General features: G+C 40.7%; 1 protein-coding gene across 2 annotated transcripts in view; it reads right to left on the bottom strand.

The window, feature by feature from the left end:
- Window positions 1–22,425, bottom strand: part of colec12 (collectin sub-family member 12) — a 208,513-nt gene that overhangs the window by 114,079 nt on the left and 72,009 nt on the right. The window contains exon 1 of one of the 2 annotated variants that reach the window (XM_072570397.1): window positions 5,031–5,133. The exons of the other annotated variant lie outside the window; for it this stretch is intronic. The gene's annotated coding sequence lies outside the window, so the exon portion shown is untranslated. Of the gene's footprint in view, window positions 1–5,030; window positions 5,134–22,425 lie in introns of those variants that run through there. 2 annotated transcript variants of the gene reach the window in all.

The raw sequence follows: 22,425 nt of genomic DNA, 5'->3' as shown, positions 1-22,425 counted from the left end.
GGGCGTTAACTGAGGTTGGGCCAACCTCCCCCAGAAAGAGCTCAGGCATAGGCACTAGGGAAGGTAAGAACAACATAAGAAACAGACAGCATTTTGGCCCTTGAGCCTGTTTCACTTCTCAAGATGATCGTGACCGGTTTCCTACCGAAGCACCAGTTTCTCACTCACTCTCTATTGCCATTGATTTCCTCAGAGACCAAAAAAAACTCCATCAATCTCAATCTTGAATGTACTCAATGAAGGAATGTCGACAAGCCCCTGTGGAAACAAACCTATCAGTCACAACAGTTACGAGTAATCTCATAATTACTTAGTTGGAAATATCTGAAGAGAAACTTTTTGTTACACTGCTTCATACTAAAGCAAAATATGTAACATCACAACAAATAATGTCAGAAGCAAAATAATATGCATTTGAAGCACAAAATTAGAGCAGTCCAGTGTTGACAATGTCCCAGTAGATCAAATTCTATTTCATAAGGACCACGGGAAGCTTATACAGTTTTGTAAAACTAAGCTTTGCAGTTTCAAACTTTACCACCTTTTGGCAAATTTATACATGGTCACTGAATCTAACACTTTCTTGATTTCTGGTCTGTTAAAAGCTGTTGCTTGCATTCTGAAATAATAAAGGAATTGCTGAAGAAACTCATCAGGTCTGGCAGCGTCTACAGAGCTAGAAAGAGAGTTACCTTTTGAATCCAATATAATCTATGTAGCTTCAGGTTGTTGAGCCCAATGTTGATTCTGAAGGCTGTAAGTAGCCTAAGTGCTAAACAAGGTGCCCTTTAAGCTGTGAAAATCCACCTAACGTACACATCTTTGGACTGAGGGAGGAAACCCACATAGACATGGGGAGAATGAACAAACTTTGCACTGACAGTCGTCCAAGGGTGGAATCAAACCCAAATCACTGGTGTTGTGAGACAGCAGTTCTAACCACTGAGCCACCATGTCACCCCATACAGTGGGTAGTGTACCAACAGCATTGATTTCTGGTTTCAGGAATTGTTGCTGTGCGCAGAAATTGAAGATCTACGTAAAAGAAGAATTACTGCGACCGCTGGTGGAAGATGAGGGGTTGTTCCTCCAGCTTTGCTGGGCTTCACTGGAACACAGCATTAGGCCTGGGACAGAGATGCTACTGTGAGAGCAGGATGATCAGACAAACCGAACTGGTTTCTTCCCAGTGCAGGTTAGGTGGTTTGGCCATGCTGATTTTGTCTGTAGCGTCCAGGAATGTGTAAGCTAAGTGGGTTAGCCATGGTTAATGTGGGGTTATGGAGATAGGGTTGGGGTCTGGATCTTGGTGGGATGCTCTTTGGAAGATTGGTGCAGGCTTGATGAGCTGAAAGACCCCTTTCCAAACTGTAGGGGCTTTATGATTCTTCATCCTAGGGTCTTGTTTACATAAGTTTGCTCTAAGCAGAAATGATCTATTTTCTACTATTAACACTTATCATTTGTCAGCGTAAAAAAACATAGGATTGTTTAAAGGTAAACCACAACAGCTCCAGATTTGATGGAAACTGGTGATGTCCTGACTGGGTGTCTTTGGTGAGGTAGCATGCGATGTCTATCAATACTTTCAATGCCTTTAGAAAGGGGTACACATTGCAGGGGATAGTGCGCTTTGTCTTTCCTTTCAATTCTGTTTTACTTTAGCCCTCTCCCCCTCTCATTTGGTAGTTTACATTGCCCTTAACAAGCTTTGCATGTCAATTAATCAACTGGAAAAATACAGGTGATTTACTGGTGGGAGTTATTAGATGGGGGAAAAAAAACGAGTGATTTGATGATGAGGAAAAAATACATTCAGGTGCATGTAAGAGCACTTCTGGACATTAAAAAGAAGAGTTAGGGCCATAAGACGGTCTTGTGATGCAGTAGTAATGTCCCTATCTCTGGACATGGAGGCCTGGACTCATGTTCTACTTGTTCCAGACGTGTGCAATAACAACTCTGAACAGGTTGATTAGAAAAATATTTAGAGTTGGAACATGGGTTCTGGTGGTAGTATCCCTCCTGTTGAACCAGGAGCACAGGTTCATGTCCTACTTGCTCCAGAAGGGAATAATATCTCTGAACAGGTTGATTTGAAATATCTGAGTGAGGGGCTATCAGTTAGAAAATCAGGGTGATTTACTGGTGGTGGTTAATAGATGATGATTATCACTGGTGGTATGCTGTGGGGAAGCTGTGTCTGCTAGCATATCCAGATATTAAAGATAATGGTTAATGATACCACAGGTGACTTGGTGACAGGAAAAAATAGTTCAGTTGCATGTAAGAGCATTTCTGGACATAAAATGGAATTGGGCAGTACACACAGCGTCCATCAATAGTCTCAATGCTTTTAAAAAACCACATGGAGCGGAATGTCTTATGAATGCTTTATCGCCCAGTCCAGCTCCATTTTGATTTAGCCCCGCAGTCTCCCTATCTCTCCTTCACATTTGGTGGTCTGCTTTGCCCATTACAGGCTTTACACGTAAATTAATCAATTTTAAACATGATTGCTTTATTGATGGTGGATAACAGGTGAAAAGTACCACTGGCAATGGGATGAAATCCATTCAGTTGTGTACAATAACATTTATGGATATTAAAAAATGAGTTGTGGAATGGAATACTCTTATGGTGCAGTGGTAGTGTCCCAATCCAAAGCCAGGAGGCCTGGGTGCAAGTCCACTTGTTCCAGAGGTGTGTAACAGTGTCTCTGAATGGGCCGATTAGCAAATATCTAAGTTGGAACACTGTAGTGGATGTGGTGCTTTATTTTCCCCTAAAATTCCACTTTAATTTAGTCCCCTTGGTTTCTCCCAACCTCTCCTCAATTTTGATGTTGCCAGACTGCCCCAATTTGTTTAAGTGGAGACATGGATGGATTGGTGGCAGAGAAAAAAAAAACTTTAAAAAAGGTAACACAGGTGAATATCTTGGTGGTAAAAAGGCAGTCAGATGTATGCAAAAGCATCTCTGGATAAAGAAAAAACAAAACAAAATAAAAACAGAAAAAAAGAAACAAGAATAAAATGTGAATGAAAAAGCTTAATTCTGTAAAGTTCTTTTGGTACAGTGGTAGTTACCCTATCTCTGGACCAAAGAGACTTGAATCAAGTCTCACCTGCTCCAGTGGTGCATAATAACATCTTTGACAGTTGATTAGAAAATATTTTTCAAAAATAACTCATTTCTGAATTATCTTCACCTCCACCTCCATTTTAATTCCATTCCCTCCCTCTCACCTTTCCCTTCCATATTTTTGTTATTGTAATTTGTAATTTGGTTTGATATCTTAACTGAGTGATTTGGTGGCAAGTTTGTTTTTTTAAATAAAAGAACTGGATTCTGACTAGATAACTTGAAGGTGGTTCTGCCCTTACCTCTGGGTCAAGAAGGCCCAGGTTCAAGTTGCACCTGTTCCATAGGTGGCTCTTTACATGTCTGACCAGGTTGATTAGAAAGAAAAGTTGGGTTCTGTGGTGGGCAGTCTTAATTCCCAACCACTCCCCTCTCTTTCATGGCTATGCCTGTGCCCAGTGTCATTTTGATTCTTATTATTTTCACTATGAAATTGGATGATTGGTTAATTTGATGGTGGCTCTGTAGTTAAAAAAAAACTGGGCTCTGTTGGGGAGGTGGGTGAGTGGGGGTTGTCATTCCCGGTTAACTGTCTTCCTTGGAGAAGGAACATGAAGTGTCTATCAACATTTTTGATGCTTATAGAGAGAGAGAGACACACACACACACACAAGAGAGAGACAGGGATGGGGGTAGGGCGGGTGGGGGGTGGGGGAGATGGAGGGGCACTGCTGGGGTTGGGGTGCATTATCTCCTCATCAACACCATTTTTACTCAGTCCCTAAATAAGAATGTAGGTCTTGCGCATAGTCCATAGTCTGCTTATTGCGAACGACCATACGAACATACTTAAGTTTCAATCAGCCAATTGTTGAGATGTACTGCTTATGTACTTCGCATCATGCACTGATATTGAAATTTATACATGACATGCGCAATTATATGGTAGATGGTCTTTTAGACTGATTGCAACATTGTGTTAAGTGGAAAATACTACTTGCATTGCCACCATAGAGAGCATCATGGAACAACTTGCATAATCTGGTCTTCAAGTTTTTCAGATAGTTTGCTTTTCCAGGGTAATTTGAGGCACCTTTTAGATCCATAAATAGCAATGTTTGGTCCATTGTGAGTTTAGCTTATATTAGCAATGAGAGATATGACTAACCACATATTTTTTGAGAGAATAACTACAAATTCCATAATTGGATTTCAACAATTATGCTGTATACTTAAATTAATAGGGTGGCATGGTGGCTCAGTGGTAAGCACTGCTGCCTCACAGCACCAGGTTCCCAGGTTTGATTCTGGCCTCAGGCGACTGTGTGGAATTTGCACATTCTCCCCATGTCTGTGTGGGTTTCCTCCAGGTGCTCCAGTTTCCTCCCACAGTCCAAAGATGTGCAGGTCAGGTGAACTGGCCATGTTAAATTACCCGTAGTGTTAGGTGCATTAGTCAGAGGGAAATGCGTCTGGGTGGGTTACTCTTCAGACGGTTGGTGTGGAATTGTTGGGCCGAAGGGCCTGTTTCCACACTGTAGAGAATCTAATCTAATACTCTTTATACATGGTAATGGTCATACAAAGTCGGGATTAGATTCTGCAATAGCCTTATCATTATGCTCTCATTCAATATGTAGTATGTGAATACTTTTGCTACTTAATTAAAACCATTTTGGTTCAAATCCTTGCTTTTCCCCAAGAAGAGTCTCTTAGATAGTTTGGTCAGTCTTGGTAGACACAAAACTTATATTTTTATTACATGTATAAACCACTGCTTTTATTCACTACCAGGCGTACTTAAGACAGCCAGGTTTTAGGGCAATTACATTTGCACTGTTTTACTACTGATCACAGTTGCTGATGTACATTAAGGGTTCCTCCAACCAAGCTAATCTGAATCAAAACTTTCCTGAGTGGCAAGAAGGATGTTCCAAAAAGCTTACCTGAGGTAAATGTTGGCTATGATTGGGCCCGTTCTGTTGCCTTTCTTCTCACTGGTTCTTGCCCAAGGCAATAAAGCAGATAGCCCAAATTTGGGAACTAGTATTGAACAAGCTGTCTCTGGGGTTTTGATAGGTATGGCAGATCTCCCAAACTATTGAAAGAAGACCCATGAAGTAATTTCAGTTGAACATTTAACACTTTCTTAGAATTCTCATTTCATATGTGCTGTCAGTTATGTGTCTAGAAATGGGCCTTAACCAATGGTTTATACAGCTGGTGATGGGAGCTTAGAAACATGAACTACATTTAAACCAATCAGCCTAGATTTCAGCTTTGGCTACAAAAGCATAAATTATAATTGGAACATGGTAATTATTTTACCACAAGGTTCTATATTTGAAATAGATTTCCCCCAAATAACTACATTTGTACTTTCACAGGAAGAGCTTAAATCATCAGCTACAATACTGCCTATTTAACACATAGAGGCCTACGCCTGGGATTCTCAGTCACCAAATGAATATGCATCCCACGTATCATAGATGTAATAAAACAGAACTCGTACATATTTCTTATATTTGGACAAGTTATTGTCATAGCCTAGGGGCTCTTGTGATAAGGGGTAGTGTACCTATCTCTGAGCAAGGAGGCCTGGTTTTAAGTCCTATCTGCTCTAGAGGTGAGTAATAACATTTCTGAATAGGTTATTTAAAAAATATCTAACAAAATCTCCTAGATGTATTCATTTTCAAAGTCTTACTCTATTGATCATGATTCATATTGGCTACATCATCTTTTACGCACTCAAAGCTTCCCTCACACAAGTAGTCAATTTCTAATCTAAATTGTTCCTTGACCAAATTTTTGATAAGTAATCATTATTAAATTTAAGCGTCATTTCCACTTTGAAGTTGATTTTTGATAGAAGATTATCATACTTATTCAGTAGATGGTATATTTGTAATAATGACCAGATTTAGGTTATTCTCAAAACAGCACATTTATATTTTTTCTTTCTTTCAGTTGTAGAAACAGAATCGTGTGCAGTTTTGTTTTAGCTCATACACTGGATGTGGATGCCAAAAGCAAGACCAGCTTTTATTAATCATCCTTAATTGCCCTTGAGGAGGTCATTTCTTGAACCACTGCAGACCATGTGAGAAAGTATACCAACATGCCATTCAGGAGGGAGATCTAAGATTTTTAATCAAAGAAGTATTTTTATTAAAAGACATGGCAAGATAGTTTCAAGTCTATGACTTGCTACAATTGTAAAGAGTCTTGGTGAGATCTTACCTGGACTACTGTTGCCAGCGTTGTTTGCCTTATTTAAGGAAAAATATACTTAGCATACAGGAAGTGCAGTGAATGTTCACCAGACTGATCACTGGAAAATAGGATTTATCCTAAGAGGATAGATTGAGGAAATTGAGCCTATATTCTCTACAGATTATAAGAAAGAGGGTGATCTAACTGAAGTATATAAAATTCTTTCAGGCTCAACAGGATAGATGCAAGAAGGGTAATTCTCCAGTGGCATGGGGTGGGGGTGGGGGAGTGGAAAGGGATGTGTGGCTACAACCATGGACCACAATCTCAAGAAAATAGATTTGAGGAAAAATTTCTTCACTTGGAGGTGGTGAATCTTTGGGCCATCACAAAGGGATTTGGAGGCTTATGCATTGATTATGTTCAAGCCAGAGATCTAGAGATTTCTAGATGTCAAGGCATCACAGGATATGGAGACACGTTGGGAAAGCATCATTGAGATGGAAAATTAGACATTCTCTAGCTGAGTGGTGGAGAAGGTCCCCATCACTGAGGACAGGGCTGTTTGTGAAGTCTCTTCCTCCAGTGAGTTACTTAATTGTCCATTTTTGGCTGGATGTGGCTGGATTGCAGGGCTTTGATCTGATCCATTGGTTGTGGAAATGCTCAGCTTATTCTATCATTTGCTGCTTCTCCTGTTTGGCATGCAAATATCCCTGTTTTGTAGTGTTACCTGGTTGATACCTCATTTTTAAGTATGACTACTGCTGTTTCTGGCATGCCCTCTTACAATCTTCATTCAACCATTGGAGTAAACTAGGCATTCATGAATTGGCTGTCTATTTTATATTTTTTCCAAAGTAAAGATCTCTCCAATTCTACCATGTCACTTTCTGCTCTTACTATGTGTTTGTTTGCTTTTGTTGACTGACTCTTTACCTAGTTCAGTCTGGCATTACGTGGCCACCTTGTACCAATTTCAAAACAAGACTGGGTGTTTTCTGGCACAAGGTCTGACCTTTAATGACATACAGCAGAGAAAATATAAAACTGAAGGAGTTAATTATAGGTCACGCTACCACAAAATACTAGACCATTGAGAGAAGCTTTATTTTTTTTTCACAATGATGTGTTACCAAAATGACACTAAGATTATAAACATTGCAATTCCCGTGGAAGTAAATAGAAAATATAGGTGTTTCTTTTCAAATTTTGTAGAAATGAGTTGTGTGCATGAACAAGGCACAACACGAAGACGAGAATCAGTTGAAAATATGGATGGAGATTGGATACATTGGATCTTCATTTGCTTCATGCTGTATGTAAGTTTGTTTGGATTTTCAGGTAGAGCTAATGGATCAATCAATTTTATAGTCATAGCAAGTTTTGAGAAGATTTGTAGCTCAGGTTGTGGAGTTGGATGTAGGTTTGCTCGCTGAGCTGCAAGATTCATTTCCAGACGTTTCGTTACCTTACTAAGTAACATCTTCAGTGGGTCTCAGGCGAAGCAATGCTGAAAATTCCTGCTTTCTATTTGTTTCTTTGGGTTGGTGATGTCATTTGCTGTGGTGATGTTATTTCCAGTAGTGAAGTCACTTCCTGTTCCTTTTCTCAGGGGCCAAGGAGCTACACGAAAGACTAAAACACAGTAGAAGGCTCACGCCACTCCACCCAAGAATTCCTGAAGACCAAAGATACTAAGATAGAAGAGGATGAAACAATGGTCTCCTTTGATGTAACAGCCCTGTTCACTTCAATCAACATTAACCTGGCCAAGGAAACACTGACTACACTATTAAAAGACCCAAAGACACATACACCAAACACCAAAATAACTTCATCCACAAGGGGAATATCATCAAGCTAGTGGACCTATGGCTTACCACACACTTCACCTTCAACAACAAAACCTACAGACAAACCAATGGAACACCCATGGGATCTCCAATATCAGGGTTCTTAGCAGAGGCAGTAATGCAGAGACTTGAGCAAACAGCTCTGCCAACCATCCAACCCAAACTACGTAGATGACACCTTTGTCATCACTAAACAAAACAAGTTAGAGGAAACCTTCAAGACCATCAATAATACCCTTACTGGCATAAAATTCACTAAAGAGGAGGAAATCAACAAAAACCTGCCATTTCTAGATGTCACAGTAGAGCGAACAGCCAATGGGGAACTTCAAACCAGCATCTACAGAAAAACAACACATACACACCAAATATTGAACTACAGAAGCAATCATCCCAACACACACAAACGGAGCTGCACCAGAATATTATTTCAATGAACCAACACACACTGGAGCACAGAGGAACTATGCAGAGCAGAGGAAAATCACCGATTCAAAAAGAATGGGTACCCAATGAACACAATCCGCCGATTTCTCAGCAACAAACCCAAACAAGCAGACAAAACACGTCCAGAAACCGTAGTCACTCTCCCCTACATCAAACACATCTCGGAAATGACTGCCAGACTACTCAGACCCCTTGGCATCATGGTAGCCCACAAACACACCTACACACTAAAACAGCAGCTAATGAACTTGAAAGACCCTATACTGACAATGAGCAAAACTAACATTGTTTAGAAAATACCGTGCAAGGACTGTAACAAACACTACATTGGATAATCAGGCAGAAAACTAGCCACCATGAATCATGAATACCAACTAGCCACAAAAAGACATGACCCTCTCTCACTAGTATCCTCACATATGGATGAGGAAGGACACCACTTTGACTGGGACAACACATCCAACCTAGGACAGCCAAACAAAGACACGCACGAAAATTCCTAGAAGCATGGCATTCCAACCAGAACTCTATCAACAAACACATCGAGTTAGACCCCATCTACCACCCCCTGAGAAAAGGAACAGGAAGTGACTCCGCCATAGGAAATGACATCACCACAGGAAATTACATCACCAACTCAAAGAAACCCAAACATATAAATAGAAAGCAGGAATTTTCAGCATTGCTTCGCTTGAGGCCCACTGAAGATGTTACCTAGCAAGGTAACGAAACATCTGGAAATGAACCTTGCAGCTCAGCGGGCAAACCTACATCCATTTTATAGTTATAATATTCAAATTAGGTCCATTATATGAGTGAAGAAGAGTTTGTTTAGTGTAGTGGGTCATTTCCCTGCTTCTGACCCAGAGACTCTTTGTTCTAGTCCACTTCATGATTTGATGGTCCATGCAGTTGTGCACACAATGTGGCAAAACAGTTTCAGCATCAATTTGTAAATAAGTTCAACTCCACACTAATGATTGGTAGTAAGCGCAAGAGAAATTCCTGGTAAATCATATGAAAAAAAATTGGATCCTCTCCCATCAATAATCATAACTCCAGACTACACACAATGTACATGTAAAATAATATATTGCTTGGGAAGCCAGTTAAGTCAGTTGATTGGATGTTGGTCTGAATTGGATAGGCACCAAAGTTTCCAGGACAGAAGTGAGAGTGACCGTTCTTGACATTGAGGCCACATTTGACAGTGCCTCATCAAGGAGCCCCAGCAAAACTGGAGTCAAATGGGAATAGGGTGGAAGACTCTTTGCTGGATAGAGTCATACTTGGCACATGGACATGGTTGTTGGGGGTCACTTATCTCCAGGACATTTCTGCAGAAGTTCTTTGGCACCATTCATAGCTCTTCAGATACTGAATCAATCCCTATGCAAAAGCAGCAAGACATGGACAATATCCAGGTTTAAGCTGATAGGTTGCAAGAAACTTTTATGACACATAAATGTCAGGCAGTGATAACCTCAACAAGGGAGAACCTCCATCACCTTTTAATATTCAGTGGCATTACTTCCACTGAATCCTCTCATTATTAACATTATAGGAACTACCATTGACTAGAAACTGAATTGGACCAGCCATATAAATACAATGGCTACAAGAGCAGCTTAGAGGCTTGGAATCAGGTAGCTAGTAACTTCACCTCATAACTACCCAAAGTCTGTCTGGTGTAATGGAATACTTCTGACATCGTGGATTAATGCAGCTCCAGAAACACTCAAGAAGGCTGACATCATCAAATATCAAAGCAGCCCAGTTTTTGGTACCTCATCCACAAACATTCACACCCTCCACCTCTAATACTCAGTAACAGCAGTGTGAATGTTCTGTAAGATGCACTGCAGAAAATCACCAAAGATCCTCAGATAACACCTTCCAATCTATGGGAGACTGGTTAGCAAGGTTAGACCTCAAGGAATACAGGGAGAACTAACCATTTGGATACAAAACTGGCTCAAAAGTAGAAGGATGTGAAACATTGCCCCTTAGGTCCCTTTTATATCCTTCCCGTCTCACCCTAAACCTGGACTCTCCCACCCCAAGGAAAAATCTATTTATCCTATCCAAGCATATCATGATTTTATAAACCTCAGCCTCCGACACTCCAGGGAAAACAGCCTCAGCCTATTCAGCCTCTCCCTATAGCTCAAATCCTTCAACCCTGGCAACATCCTTGTAAATCTTTTCTGAACCCTTCCAAGTTTTGCTACATCCTTCCAATAGGAAGGAGACCAGAATTGCATGCAGTATTCCAAAAGTGGCCTAACCAATGTCCTGTACAGCCGCAACATGACGTCCCAACTCCTATACTCAATGCTCTGACCAATAAAGAAAAGCATACCAAAAGTAGAAGGTGGAAGGATGTTTTTCAGACTGGAGGCCTCTGACCAATGGAGTGCCACAAGGATCAGTGTTCAGTCCACTACTTTTCATCATTTATATTAATGATTTGGAGGAATATTAGGTAAGTTTGCAGATGACACCAAAATTGGAGGTTGAGTGGACAGCAAAGAAGGTTACCTCAAATTACAATTGGATCTTGATCAGATGGGTGAATGAGCTGAGAAGTGGCAGATGGAGTTTAATTTAGATAAATGTGTGCTGCATTTTGGAAAAGCAAATCAGAGCAGGACTTATATACTTAATGGTAAGGACCTACGGAGTGTTGCTGAACAAAGAGACCTTGGACTGCAGGTTCATAGCTCCTTGAAAATGGATTCGCAGGTAGATAGGATAGTGAAGGCGACGTTTGGTATGCTTTTCTTTATTGGTCAGAGCATTGAGTATAGGAGTTGGGACGTCATGTTGCAGCTGTACAGGACATTGGTTAGGCCACTTTTGGAATACTGCATGCAATTCTGGTCTCCTTCCTATTGGAAGGATGTAGCAAAACTTGGAAGGGTTCAGAAAAGATTTACAAGGATGTTGCCAGGGTTGAAGGATTTGAGCTATAGGGAGAGGCTGAATAGGCTGAGGCTGTTTTCCCTGGAGTGTCGGAGGCTGAGGTTTATAAAATCATGATATGCTTGGATAGGATAAATAGATTTTTCCTTGGGGTGGGAGAGTCCAGGTTTAGGGTGAGACGGGAAGGATATAAAAGGGACCTAAGGGGCAATGTTTCACACAGAGGATGGTGCGTGTATGGAATGAGCTGCCAGAGGAAGTGGGGGAGGTTGGAACAAGGGCAACATTTAAAAGGCATCTGGATGGGTATACGATGGGCAGCACAGTGGCTCAGTGGTTAGCACTGCTGCCTCACAGCACCAGGGTCCCAGGTTCGATTCCAGCTTCGGGCGACTGTCTGTGTGGAGTTTGCACTTTCTCCCCGTGGGTTTCCTCCAGGTGCTCTGGTTTCCTCCCACAGTCTAAAGATGTGCCGGTCAGGTGAATTGACCATGCTAAATTGCCCATAGTGTTAGGTGCATTAGTCAGAGGGAAATGGGTCTGGATGGGTTACTCTTCGAAGGGTCGGTGTGGACTGGTCGGGCCGAAGGGCCTGTTTCCATACTGTAAGGAATCTAATCTAATCTAATCATGAATAGGAAGGGTTTGGAAAGATATGGCCAAGTGCAGGCAAATGGGACTAGGTTAACCTAAGATATGTGGCTGGCACGGATAAGTTGGACCGAAGACTCTATGACTACTACAGGATGGACAAGTATATCAGATGCATGGTAACACCATAACTTCAAGTTTTTTCTTTAAGCCACTTACATTGTGACTAAATACATTGCCATTCATTCAACATTACTGCGTCAAATTCCTAGAACTCCTTTCCCAGTGGTATTGTGGGTCTACCTATCAAGAGCAACAGTTCAAGAAGGCAGCTCACCCCTATTTTCTGAAAAGCAACTAGGGTCAGGTAATAAATGCTGGCTGAGCCAACAATGTTCAGACACCATGAACAAATTTTAAAAAACAGCATCAATGTTATTTTTGCTCAGGGCAAGATTTATATTACAACCAGACATTTTTGAAGAAACATTCTCTAATATCCTTGATGCCTGCTCTGAGCATGTTGAACATAAGAAAGGCTGAAGACATATGGAGCATTGGTGGAAAATTTTAACTGCCTGATTTTAACTGGCAGCTTGCCCAGTTTCCAGTAGGTGGGTAGCATAGAAATCACCCATGCTGTGTTTTAACGATGCAAGGAAAGAGAAAATTACAATAGGAGACCTAACAGGCTGGTTTATTTTCACTTAATGCCCTTCCCATAGAAGAATTTCTTCTGAAAATAAAGATACACGTGTCTGAATATCTGCGAACATTGAGCCTTGACCTGAAAATAAGGAATGATGTATAGAATTCCAAAATGTGGAATGTTAAATGTGTATCCATGCAGTTGTGCTCCCTGTGTCCTTTATGAAAATGTAAAAAGAATGTTCGTAAGAAGTGGCAGCTGTCTTTAATAACTGCACCAAGACATATGCTATCATATTTAATTACATTATTCAGGAAGTGCACGATGGCAGGACCACAAAGAGGAATTTGCAGGAAGGCATTTTACAAGTGTTGCCTTCTGGTAATATAGCTAGATTTAATTGCTTTTTGCTTTCTATAGCCAGCTACTACATGTATTTGAAGCTCCATGAAATAATCTTATAATAATTTGCGGACCCAAATGAACATGCATAGAAATGTTGCTGAAGAAAAAAAACTGCAATTAGTTCTGTCTTGTCATTACTGGTAGTGTGGTGTTAATACCTATCTGAAACACTCTCATGACCCAATTGTAGCACTGATGATGAATGTACATCATGAGTCACTAAATAAGAAAAGTACTGCATCAATCTGACTAATCACTTAATGTCAACCTTCAAATATAATACACTAATATCAAGATGGTACACATTGGTACTTGAAAGCATCCAGCATAAATTTGTGGTCAGCTTAATTCTTTCCTGACCACTTCTGAGATTTACCCCATGCCAAAGGGTGAGGGTGAGATGTTAGAAGGCCTTCCGGCCCTAAGCATATTGAAACTCTTATGTTGTGGCCTCTTAAGGACCTCACTCTTTCTCTATTGCCATCACAGATTAGGCAGGAGAAAACTGGCCAACTGACAGTCTCAGTAGATAAGGTAAACAGCAGAAAGAAAGTGGGGTACACCTCATTAAGAGGCTCCCCTATGCCCATTTGGGGCACTCTCGTGATCGTACCCCTTCCTTTGTGCCTTTGTAGTGATTGTAACAAGGTCATAGACTATGAGTTCCCTGTTTAGGATTATTAATGTGGTTCAATCAGGGAACCCTGGCTGACAGATATAAACAAGAGTGTCAGAGGTTCTGTTCACTCTGAGAGCTGGCTCTGAGGGAGCTGGATCAGTGTCAAGGACTCTCCATGTCTAAATAAAGGACATTTTGATGATGGGATGTTAGCCTCTGTGGAGTTATTTCACCTCCCCTCTGGCCTCTAAAACCCACCCCCAATCTGTTTGCCTTCTCACTAAGGTCCCCAATTACATTGTGAGCATAATTTTCCAGATGTACCTTGAATCAAGTTATCCATCTTCCTTCTGCTTAGAACTCCTTGTAGTCCCAGCAGCTGCCAATTGATTCTGGTTTGGGGGCTGGCAGTCCTTCAAGGGTGGTGCCTCGTGTAGTTGAGAGTGTGGTGCTAGAAAAGCACAGCAGGTCAGACAGCAGCCGAGAAGCAGGAGCATTGATGTTTCGGGCACAAGCCCTTCATCAGGAATGAGGCTGTGAGCTGAGGAGATGGTGAGATAAATGGGAGGGGGGTAGGGCTGGGGGAAAGATAGCGCAGAGTGCAATCGGTAGATGAAGGTGAGGGAGAAGGTGATAGGTCAGAGAGGAGGGTGGTGTCCCTGAGGAGTAGATCAGACGCTCACCAATGTTTTATCTTAAGTCAAAAAGAGGCTAACTGGATTTTCTACTGGGAAGATAAGGTGATGAGTAATACACTCCTCCTTTAAAACTCCCCTAGGGATGTTTATCTGAACCAGCACCATCGTTGTAGCTGATTTAGTCCTTTCTCAGTGCTATTTGTGGGATATTAATGTCTAGATACTGACTGCTGTATTTTCCTCCATTAAAAGAGTGACTACATTCAAAAGTTCAACATTAACAGTGAAATACTCTGGAGCTACCTGAAAGAATGAAAGTTCCTATATGAACACTTTTTTGTTTACTTAATTTGATTTGACTTGATTTATTATTGTCACATGTACTAAAATACAGTGAAAAGTATTGTTTTGCGTGCTAACTAGACATATCATACATTACATAAATACATTAAGGTAATAGGACAGAATGCAGGAAGTAATGTTACAGCTACAGAGAAGGTGCAGTAAAAGATCAACTCTCATAAAGGAGAGGTCCATTCATAAGTCTGATTAACAACTATGTGAATTAATGAGGGATAAATTCTGACTGTTGTACATCCTGTTCACACTGAAATTTTGGAGCCAGATGAAAATTTTAAAAATCTGGTGCTCATTAGTTGCACAAACTGACCTTCAAGCTGGCCTTCAAATAGGTCGTTGCCAACCCTTTGGGCCTATCATGGACTTGTATCAACCTTTAAATAGGGTCCAAGGTTGGTTATAGGGACCCAAGTTATTTTTGTACATGCTGGATATCAAATGCTTCTGCCACCATCTCAAACTATGGTCCCACCATTAACTTATTAATTTTGGCAGTTCTTCAGGGGATCCACAGGTTTTTCCATCACCTGACTGAAACTGCCTAGTAGAATTACTTCACTGTTCACAACTAGTTGCATTTTAGAAAGGAGACCTGTCAAAGAAAGTTGCTCAGACCTTACATCAATTCCACTGGACAGGTGCCAGCCTCAGATTGCCTAGTCTCTGCTATTAATTGCTCTCTCAAGCTGCCCTGCCACCTTCAATGATTTCTACACATATACACCCAGGTCCCCTTGCTCCTGCACTCCTGTAGAATCGTATCTTTTGTTTTGTGCTGTACCTCCAAGTTCATCTGATCAAAGTGAACCACTTCACATTTGTCTGCATTACATTTTGACTTGCCTGCCCATTCCACCCATTTGTTTATATTCTTTTGCAGTTCTACACTATCCTCTTTCCTATTCGCAATGCTTGTAAGTTTCTTCTCATCCACAAACGTTGATGTTTTGCTCTGTACATCAAGTTCTAGGTCATTGATATATATCAAAAACTGGATTGGTCCCAATGCCAAAGCCTGGAATATCTACTACAATCCTTCCTCTGGTCTGAAAAACATCTATTAGACACCATATCATTCAGTAATTTTGTATCCATATTGATATAATCCTTTTGTGCCATGAGATATAATTTTGCCAACAAGACTATTAGGCAGCACTTCATCAAATGCCTTCTGGAAGTCAATGTACATTAAGTCAATGATATGATATCATTCTTACCTGCTTTCTCTACTACCTAACCAAAACAAACCGAAGCAAAATAATTAAACCTGATTTACTGTTAACAAATCCATTTCCTTAATTAACCTGCATTTACTCAGATAATCATTAATGTTGACCCAAATTATTGTTTTGAGAAGCTGCTCCACCAATGAGTTTAAAAATGACTGGCCTGTACTTGCTGGGCTTAGTTTCGCACAGATTTTTGAATTAGGTTGTTAAATTTGCAATTTCTCATTCTCAGGCACTATCTGACTCTAAAGAAGACTGGAAAATTATGGCAATGCCTTCATAACATTCACTCTTAATTTTCTGAGAACATTTGGATATGTTCAATCTAGTCTTACTGTCTCATCAGTTCTTATGCAGATTACCTATCCAATATCTCTTTCCTTATTTTAATTTTAAAGGAATTTTAAACATTTCTAATGTTTGAATTATTTCCTCTTTCACCATGAACTGTGACTTGTTCCTTGGTAAAGGCAGATAAGGTATTTATTTAATGCCTCCACACAGGCCCTTGATGCATGATGGCACAGATTCCATGCATGAAAGACCTGTACTTTTAAGACTGTTACATGACACCACGATCTATGGCAGTCTAGCATAAAGATACATGTCTTATTGTCAGTCTTTCTGTGTCAAATAATTTGTCTGCTACATGTAATGTAATGTAATATATTTAATGTAACGTCACTGAGCATAGAACTCATACGTGTGTATATCTTTGGTAGTGTAGCCTTGTAAATAGTTAGTGTTGTAGGTAAACTTGAAGATATCTGACTCAACAAGAACCCAATTATCTTTGGTGTATGATACATAGGCTAGCATATAGAATATGATAAATCGCATCAAGGTGTCATCAAGTAGACGCATAATGTTAGTCATACAGCTAACTAGTGGCAATAAGTACAGGCTGTAGGCTAAAAAAGTGACAGCAGATTAGTAGCTATGGAACATCTTTTTCCTAATAGTCATCCATCAACCTATTGTCGCTCAAAGGTGAAGTAACAACAATAAGACTACAGTGCAACAACAAAGTTAAAGACTATAATGAAACTCATAAAGCCTTTACTGAAGCACAAAGACTTTTCTACCTCTCTTTGAAAAGAAGGCATTTACAAGAGGTTCAGGACAGCTGCAATGTTTTAAAAATAGCTATTTAAAAGGTATTGAAAGAACTGCACTTGGCTCCAAGACAATGCTTGTACAATAAAAAAGGAGAAAACACTGAACAGCAATTTTCTACATTAAAAAAGATTAACTGCTCACAATTGTAGACTCCCCCTTGAAAAAATTGTAACTGCACCGATTCTCCAAATGAGCATCATGACTTTGTATGCTGCCTTTTCTAAATACATTTGCATATTGTTCCCATTTAAATAATCATCCAATAACCTCTTGAATGCCCCAATTGAACGTGCTTCCATCACACTTCCAGGCAGTGTCTTCCAGACCCATTGCGTAAAATAGTTTTTCCTCGTCCTCACATTTGCTTCTGTTGCAAATCAATTTAAATTTGTGCCCTCTCATTGTTGATCATGGATGAAGAGATAGGTAAAGGATATAAGGACAGAGACAAGCTGAGGCTAAAGGAGTTCCAGAGTGTTATTAAGCTAAAAACAGAGTTTTGATAAAGACATGACAATCTGATAGGCCTGCCAATGAGGAATAAACAGATGCTAATCAGATAATAATACTGCCCAAATATTGTAAGGAAATACTGCAAACAGCACATGAAATTTCCATGGCAGGTTACATTGGAATAAGGAAATGTGAGCATCACTAAATAGGCATCTTACTTGGCCAAGACTTCAGAAAGACTTGGTGCACTTCTGTAAACCATGCCACACATGTCAAGTAGTTGAAAAACCTCAATGTCAGAATGATGCCTTTAAAACCTTTATCAGGCAAAAAGACTCAGATGGGTTAATTGCTCACAGGAAAACCATAAATAATCATTTTAAAAAGCAGCAAATGCCTTCCAAACATTTACTGTTAGATTTCTGTGTTCTTGAATGAACTGCACCTTCTGCATGCAGGGTTGATTACACAGCAAAAGCCACTGCACTCTCCATGTAATTAATTTGGCCAAGTGTTTGGACCTGTCCTGATTATAAAATGCCATATGCATTTATTCATTTCTTATTTTGATACTCTTATTATTCTAGGGCTCTATTAATTATTGTTAAAAATATTTCAGAAGGCTGCCATTGGCATAAAGGTAGTGCACACTGCAGACGTTGTGCTTGCCCAGCATTCATTGTGCTGAATGACCCATAGTCATGGCAGGGAGTAAAATGGTTATATAATAAGCAGCAATAGGAATGTTATTGGCAGGGTTTTATTTACTTGTAGGTGGCCCTGAAGACTCAGAGGAAAGAAAATTGTGAATGGGATTAAATAGCTTAACCATAGGTTCTGTTTGTGTACCTCTGGGGAGCTTGTGAAGAAAATGCCTTACATATTTTCATAACTGTTTTAACATATGACAGTGGTTGGAGGACAAGCGCTTAGTTTTATTAAAGTTCCAAGAGATTTAAATATTAATAGCCATGACCTAAACTTTCTATGTATAGGCTGTCAACGGGAAGTTTTACCATGTACAGAGGAACCTCGATTATCTGAAAATCGGATTATCCGAAGAAGATCTCGGGGTCCCGACAGAAACATCACATCAAAGACTTTTGTCCAACACTGATCACGTCTTTTGTTTGCAGTGACTAAAAGTGCTGCCAAAAACAGTCCTGGACTGATGGGAGCGTATGCACCATCTCTAAATGACTGACCTCCCACCATCCCCATCCCCTAACTCCTTACACTTTTCCTGGAGTTCTACATAGGGGTGTACCCTAAACCCCCCTTCCCTAGATAATCTCTCCAACATTGTCCTGTACAGGGCAAAGGTGTAACCTGTCAAAACGTTACAGTAAAAAAATGTGTGTGCGCTATTTGGAGATTCACCCCCCAAAAGGCAGTCGCAGCAGGAGCAGTCTTGTTGTTGGTGTCCAGTCCGGCTGCCCTGGAGAGGGGTTGAGGGCGGACGGGGAGATGGGGTTGGAGGCGAATGGGGGCGCGGAAGGGAGCACGGACGCAGGGTGGTATTGGAGGTGGGCGGGGGGGCAGTGTTGGGGCGGACAGGGGCGCAGACGGGGGTGCTGGTGCTGGGGGCGGGTGGGGAGGCAGACGGGGGACAGAGTTGGGGCAGGAGGGGGGGCGGTGTTAGATGGGTTTTGGGGGCTGGTGGGCAGTGTTGGGGCAGGCGGTGGCGGTGTTGGATGTGGTTTGGGGGATTGGCCGGGGTGGGGGGGGGGGGTGTTGGGGGCAGGCGAGGGCATGTGGATGCTGTGTTGTTGCTAGTCTCCTAAACGGGGAGCAGACCTGATAGAAAACTCCGAGCCCCAGAGGAAAGACACTGAATCAATTAACCAAATAATCAATTATCCGAATGAAATAGTTATCTCATCTGGATAATCGGGGTTCCTCTGTGTATCGCACACTGGAAAATCATGTTTATACTGAGAGAGATTTCCCACTTGAATCATTCTGAAATGGCATTGTGCGTGTACAAACATCAAAGGGACTGTAGCAATTCAAGAAGGCAGCGCACCACAATCTTCTCAAAGACAATTAAGAATAGACAATAAATGCTGGTTCAGCTCACAAAGCCCACATCTCTTCAATGAATATTACACCAAAAAACAGGTTGAGGTTCATAACATGTACCACCCACCATGTGATTTCTGTTAATGCAAAACCAGTGTAGCCCATGCATTTACTTTTCCAATTCACTCATTGTTATACTGTTAGGGAGGGAATTTTAGAATTGTGATGTAACCACAATGAATAAATGGTTACAGATTTCCAAGTCATGATGAACTGTGACATAAATGGGAACTAAAGTAGTGATTGTTTTCCATGTGTCTCATTGTGCCTGCTTTTCTTGTTGGTAGAGGTGGTGTCAAAGGAACCTCTGCACGTAGCTACTGTGCGTGGTGTGCTAGTGCTGGAGGGAATTAATATTTAAGGGAGTGGATGGGGTACTAATCAAGAGAGCTGCTTTGTCCTGAACAGTAATGAGCTTCTTAATTATTTTTGGACCCGCACTCATCCATCACACTCCTGACTGCTCTTGGTAGATGGGAAATGCTATGGAATCAGGAGGTAAATTACTTCTTGCAGAATTCCCAGCATCCAACCTGCTCTTGTAACTACAACTACATTTGTGATTAATCCAGTTGTGTGTTTTGGAGTATTGGTGGTGAAGGAAATAGTGATAGTAATGCCATTGGACACCAAGAGGAGTTAATTTGCATTATCTGAAGCCAATGTTACTTTCTACTTAAGAGGCTGAAATTTGCTCAGATCTTTCTGCATCTTTGTTACCTGAAGATTTTGAAATGGAATTGAACATTGTGCAATCATCAGTGAACACCCCACTCTGACTTTGTGATGAAGTGAATGTCATTGTTGAAGCATCTGAAGATTACTACATCTAGAGGAACTCCTAGTGCCTTGTCCTGGGACTGTTAGCCTTCATCTAATCCATTGACTCAATTTTTCCAGGGTTCCTTGATACTGCACTTAGTCAAATGGTGCCTCAATGACAAGGGCAATCAATCTCAGATCACTTCTGGAATTTCAGCTCTTTTTCCCTATTTGCAATGAGGTCTGGGGCTAAGTGGTTCTGGCAAAATCCAAATTGAGAATCAGTTCGTGTGTTATTGATGACAAAGCTCCACTTCACAGCACTCTCAATAATACCTTCCATGACCTGTTTGGTGATTGCTGCAGTTAGATATCGATAAGCTTCCAGACTGGCCTGAATGTGAAAATCTGGACATCAAATGTTGTAGACATTGACAAATCCACCGGATTCCCACCCTCAAGGAAATGCCCAGGCCCAGAATTTTATCCCAGAATGAAATTACAAATCCGAGGACCACACCTAGCCATCAAATTATATCACAGAATGTGGAATTAACAAATATTCTTCAGGAATTCAGGGATGTGACAGTCAATTACTTGTACAAAGGAAAAGGACAAAATCAGATTCTAATAACCACAGAGGAATCCTGATTCTTGTGGGAGCTGGTAAAATAACAGCAAATGTTCTGCTCAATAGACTGGTAAGTTACATAGTAAGACATGTGTTGCCTGAAAGTTGAAGTGAGTTCAGGAAGGGCATTAATGCTTGCAACACAATCTTCACCCTTTGGTAAATACAGAAGAAATGCCACAAACAACAGATGGGACTGTGCCCTAACTTGGTTGACCTGATAACTGTTGTGCACACAGTAAATAAAGACACTTTGTGGAAACTTTGAGGTAAACTCGGATGTCCTGGTAGAACTGTAAATCTGACATAGTATTTTAATGATAGCATGATGACCAGAGTCACTGACCGAAGTGAGCATGCAGACTTCTTCGGCATAACAAGTGCTCTAAAGCATGCTTGTGTCATGGCCTCTGTGCTGTTCAGTATGCCCTTTGCTGCCATGCCTTTGGGGTAATTCATAGAAATGTTGATGAAATATACATTCAATTTAGAACAGATGGCAAGCTCTACAATGTGACATGAGCAAAATCTTCAACTAAGGTATCAGTGATAATAATATGGGTTTGCTGATGGCTGTAACCTCATGACATACTATAAACATGCCTGGAAACTGTCTTTGAATACACAGATGTCTAGCCAGCAGTTAAAAGAAGAGATTCTTCATCAACTACCCTCAAATTTTCTTTATATCCTGCCGATAATAACAATCAATAACACAATGCTGAAGGTTTGTTAACTTCACCTATCTAGGAAGCACCATCTCCAGAAATGTGCACATTGACAGTGAGATGGAAAACAGAATTACAAGATCAAGCTCAAAGTTAAAAATTACACAACACCAGGCTATAGTCCACCAGGTCTATTTGGAAATAGTAGCTTTCAGAGCACTGCTCCTTCATCAGGTAACAAGTGGGGCAGGATTATAAGACACAGAATTTATAGCACTGTGATCTTTTGCTATAAATTCTGTGTCTCATAATCCTGCCCCACTAGTTACCTGATGAAAGAGCAGCACTCTGAAAACTAGTACTTCCAAATAAACCCATTGGATTATAACCTGGTGTTGTGTGATTTTTAACTTTGTCAACCCCAGTCCAACACCGGCACCTCCACATCAAGATCAAACTCAGCATTAGCTAAAGTGGACTGGGCAGATAGATTAGCAGCAAAGAAAGTAAGCAAGCAGTGGGAGACTTTTAAGGAGGTAATTCATGACTCCTAGCAAAACTATATCCCAGTAAATAGGAAAGTTCCAAGAGAGGGATAAACCAACTATAGCTAACCAAGCAAATTAAGGAGAGCATTAAGTTGAAAGAAAAAGCATATAAGGAGGAAAAAGTCAGTGTTAGCCTCAAAAAC

This window comes from Chiloscyllium punctatum, chromosome 5, assembly GCF_047496795.1.
Source record: "Chiloscyllium punctatum isolate Juve2018m chromosome 5, sChiPun1.3, whole genome shotgun sequence".
In the NCBI taxonomy this organism is placed as follows: Eukaryota; Metazoa; Chordata; class Chondrichthyes; order Orectolobiformes; family Hemiscylliidae; genus Chiloscyllium; species Chiloscyllium punctatum.
This window is presented reverse-complemented; position numbering and strand designations above follow the sequence as displayed.